This window comes from Palaemon carinicauda, chromosome 39, assembly GCF_036898095.1.
Source record: "Palaemon carinicauda isolate YSFRI2023 chromosome 39, ASM3689809v2, whole genome shotgun sequence".
NCBI classification, from domain to species: Eukaryota; Metazoa; Arthropoda; class Malacostraca; order Decapoda; family Palaemonidae; genus Palaemon; species Palaemon carinicauda.
In genome coordinates this window covers 25,873,927-25,878,926 of record NC_090763.1, presented here as the reverse complement: position 1 = coordinate 25,878,926, position 5,000 = coordinate 25,873,927, and positions in this window count along the sequence as shown.

The following is a 5,000-nucleotide window of genomic DNA, read 5'->3' as shown; positions in this document are numbered from 1 at the left end:
GTAGAGAGGGAAATATTGTAATCATGATTTAGAGGAAAAGTATAATATATATATATATATATATATAATATATATATATACATTATATATATATATATGTATGTATATATGTATGTATATATATATATATATGTATGTATAAATGTATCATATATATATATATATATGTATAATATATATATATTATGCATATATATGTGTAATATATATATATATATATATGTATAATATATATATATATATATATATTATATATATGATATTTTATATATATATATATATATATAATGTATGTATATATATTCAGAGAGAGAGAGAGAGAGATAATGGAAAGTTGAAAATGAATAACGATATGGAAAGTAAACTGAATATTAGAAAGAAGGTTAGCCAAGGTACCAGCCACTCGTTGAGATACTACCGCTAGAGAGTTATTGTGTCCTTTGACTGGCCACATAGTATATAGTACATAAGTTCCTTCTCTAATTATAACTCATATTTCCTTTGCCTACACATACACCGATTAGCCTGGTTTATTCTTTACACATTGTCATCTTTTCTTATACACCTGACAAAACTAAAATAACTGAAAAATTCTTTTCACTGAAAGGGTTAACAATTACACTGGAATTGTTCAGTAGCTACTTTCCTCTGTGTAAGGTTAGAAGAGACTCTTTAGCTATGTTCAGTAAGGTTAGAAGAGACTCTTTAGCTATGTTCAGTAAGGTTAGAAGAGACTCTTTAGCTATGTTCAGCTGCTATTCCAGGAGGACACTCCAAAATCAAACTATGTTCTCTAGTCTTGGGTAGTGCCATAGTTTCTGTACCGTGGTCTTCCACTGTCTTGGGGTTAGAGTTCTCTTGCTAGTGACAGCACTATTTTATCTGTTTCCTTACTTGCTTTTTTTCAATGGGCTAATCTCCCTGTTGGAACCATTTTGATTATAGCATTCCGCTTTTTTTAACTAAGGTTGTAGCTTAGCTAATAATAATAATAATAATAATAATAATAATAATAATATTAATAAAATGATAATAATAGTAATAATAATAATCCCAAGGAACAGTTTAAACGGGCGAAACGAGAGAGAGAGAGAGAGAGAGAGAGAGAGAGAGAGAGAGAGAGAATGAAATAAAGTGTCAGCTGCATTTCAACAGACGCTCCCCTGTGCAACACAGCGGCTTCTGCAAAATTATTGCCCAATAACGTTCATGCGGCTCTTACTCACCCCACCCCTCTCGCAGTCTGGAGATTCCAAACTGGCTGACTGGTGGTCATAATATCCCGCCAGAGGGTTATAAATAAACTGTGATTTGAGGAGCATGACGATATGTTTTCCCAGAGCTTTAGGAAAGGCCAACACATGTTATCTTGTGTGTTTACCTCGATTATAAATTCTTTTCCATCGTTCAAAGGGTTAAAGGCCACTCATGAATGGCAGAGGCAAAGGACAGTGACATAAGACAGTGCCCTGGAGGACTGTCCATATAAACACCTGATCAGCGCCTAAGCCCCCTCTCCACCCAAGCTAGGACCAAGGAGGGACAGGCCAGGGCTGCTGATGACTCAGCAGATAGACATGCAAGCTCCCCCCCCCCCATTCTTGGCTCACAAGGATGGTGAGGTTGCAGCGACCAAAAGAACTAACGAGTTTGAGCAGGACTCGAACCCCAGTCTGACAATCACCAGGCAAGGACGTTACCACATCGGCCACCACAATCATGTTTTTCCATTTGGATTGAAGCCCCCCCCCCCCCCCCCCCCCCCCAACACCACCACCACCGAGCGTATCGCATATATGGGTCGGAATAGCTAAATAGCCGTATGTAGCCCAGGGCCTAGAAACAATGAAGGAAGGGTTACACGAAGCAGGGAAACCAGAGGTTGGAAAAGAGTTCCAAAGCATTATGGGCGAAAGGCATAACCTCCGGTATACTTTCCATTGCTCATTATCCATTGTCTTTTTTTTTATGGCCAATTATCCTTCATTTTGTCCCTCCTATTTTTCCAGGTAAAGTTTATTATTTTCTTAAATATTTTGGTCGTCTATTCTATAAAACTAGCGTACATGAGGCGTCAAAAATGACGCTTATATATGTAGTAGATATGCATACACACGTAGATTCAACCCTTCCCATCCCCCTTCCCATTTCCTAACTACAACCCACTGGTTAGGGCAATTTGTAGGAGAGTATGATTTCCGAGTGTACCTCTCTGGATAACTCCCTCTCACTAGGGTATAACTAATCCCTCTCCCCCCTTGAGCATGACTGGATATATATATATATATATATATAGTGTCAGAGACTCTGTGTTTATTATATTAGGGATATGTATGCACAACTTGAAAAATACATTTACAATCTAACAGCACAGACTTATAGATATACTATGCTTATAAAATGTTTGCATAGATGATAAACGTGTACCCAAAGTATTTGCACAATTTGGTTAATATATCTATAGAATATTTGCACAACTTAATAAGCATTCCAAGAAAAGGTCTTGTACAATGTGATTAAAATACCGCTTCAACCAATTTTGTGAAAATCATGACCATATTAATAAAAAAAAAATTATTTCAGGAGACCTTGTAACCGCAACCCCTCCCCCCTTTCATTTACTACAGTCAAATTAAATGAATTTGAAATTGTATTGTTTCTTTTATCTTTACTTTAAGAAGCACTGATGATGGACATTTGAAATGTCGAAACGTTTGCAATAATTGTTTGTGGCGACAATAGTGTTTCTGTTTCTCCCTAGAAAAAGATTTCCTAGAAACATCCCCATTTCGCATCTAGGTGACATATTTGTGTGAGTCAATTAAATGTAGTTTTATTGAAAATGTTTCTTATTTTGTGTTGCTGCTGATTTGGACATTCGTTCAAGTAGGTTACCTTAATACCAACGCGTGTGCTAACCCTTTCACTGCCAGTGGTGAATCCAACAAAACTTCTGATGCAGCAAAATCTTTTAAGATCGCACAAATCCTATTTTGGAAAGCTCTCTTCAAGACCTTTCCAGCGAATACCAAGTTGCTATGGCTTAGTTTTTTTTTTTTTTTTTTTTTTTTTTTTTTTTTGCAGTGAATCTGTTAAATTGAATATATTGGACGGTGTGGACCTCAGGGGTGTTAGAATAGGCATATGGTGTTTTTATGTTCAAAATAAATATGTATTATATTATTTAAGTAGAATAGTGTTTTCTTCAATATGAGAATAGATTGAATTTGATAATTATTAAAAAAGCATATCTCAATATTAAGTCATACGTCATCTTCTCTCATTTTTTTGAAAGTTTTATTATTTTTATTTTTGGAAATTTCTTCGTTATTAATAACATATATCAAGAATTATTTTGCAGAGCAATGCTGTTATAGAGTCACGTTCGCTGTAATCATTATAAGTCAATTAATAGAATTATTCATCAATGAATTTTCCCACGATAACCAAGTTTGTCTAATCATTTAAGCGAATGGGTTGAATGACGCACGGAAACTTCAGTGCTAAATATAACAGATGACATTTGAAAAAAGTTCTCCCTTTTTATTCTTGATCTTTTTCATTATCGTCATTTTTTGTGCATTTGCGTTGGATCTTTTTTCCATATTTTCATGACCCTCTTTCCTTCGATGATAATATTCTAAGGATATTTTCCCTTAACTGTCTAAATGAAAAATCTTTAATTCTATTGAAAACTGTTTTGACCACCATCATGAGGGATCTCTCTCTCTCTCTCTCTCTCTCTCTCTCTCTCTCTCTCTCCTTTTTACTGAATAATTTCCTTCTTTATAACTGAAAATCTCTCTCTCTCTCTCTCTCTCTCTCTCTCTCTCTCCTTTTTGGTGAAAAATTACTTTTCTATAACAGTGAAAATGTTTCTCTCTCTCTCTCTCTCTCTCTCTCTCTCTCTCTCTCCTTTTTGGTGAATAGTTTACATCTTTATAACTGAAAATTCTCTCTCTCTCTCTCTCTCTCTCTCTCTCTCCTTTTTGGTGAATAGCTTACATCTTTATAACTGAAAATTCTCTCTCTCTCTCTCTCTCTCTCTCTCTCTCTCTCTCTCTCCTTTTTAATGAAAAATTTACTTCTATAACAGATAAAATCTCTCTCTCTCTCTCTCTCTCTCTCTCTCTCTCCTTTTTGGTGAATAATTTACTTCTTTATAACTGAAAATTCTCTCTCTCTCTCTCTCTCTCTCTCTCTCTCTCTCTCTCTCCTTTTGGTGAATAATTTACTTAATAACAGTGAAAATTCTCTCTCTCTCTCTCTCTCTCTCTCTCTCTCCTTTTGGTGAATAATTTACTTTATAACAGCGAAAATTCTCTCTCTCTCTCTCTCTCTCTCTCTCTCTCTCTCTCTCTCTCTAAGAATTGAAGGACGGCTAACGAATGAAAAAAAGGAAATATGCAACATATTAGCAGAAAAATATAAGAGTGAGTTCACGCCAAGAATTGCGAATGAGAATAATGAAACAGAAATGAGAGAAGAAAATGTTGAATATCTAACGGATATAGATATTAATGAAGCAGATATTGTCACGGCTATAAACGAAATTAAAAATGGATCGGCAGCCGGACCAGATGGAGTTCCAGCGATTTTGTTAAAAAAAACTGCAAACACTATCGCGAAGCCACTTGCAATACTGCTAAGACAGAGTATAGACATGAGCGAGATATATGTTAAACATAAATTAGCTTATATAACCCCTATCTTCAAAAGTGGATCAAGACTAGAGGCAAGCAATTATAGACCTGTTAGTCTAACATCACATATTATGAAAGTGTATGAGAGGGTAATAAAAAAGAAAATAATGAACCATTTGGTCAAAAATAATTGTTTAATATGGGTCAACACGGTTTCGTACCTGGAAAAAGTACACAGACCCAACTGATAGCTCACTATGAAAACATATACAATAATATGATAATGAAAAAGACACAGATGTGATCTATCTAGATTTTGCAAAAGCCTTTGACAAGGTAGACCATAACATATTGGAG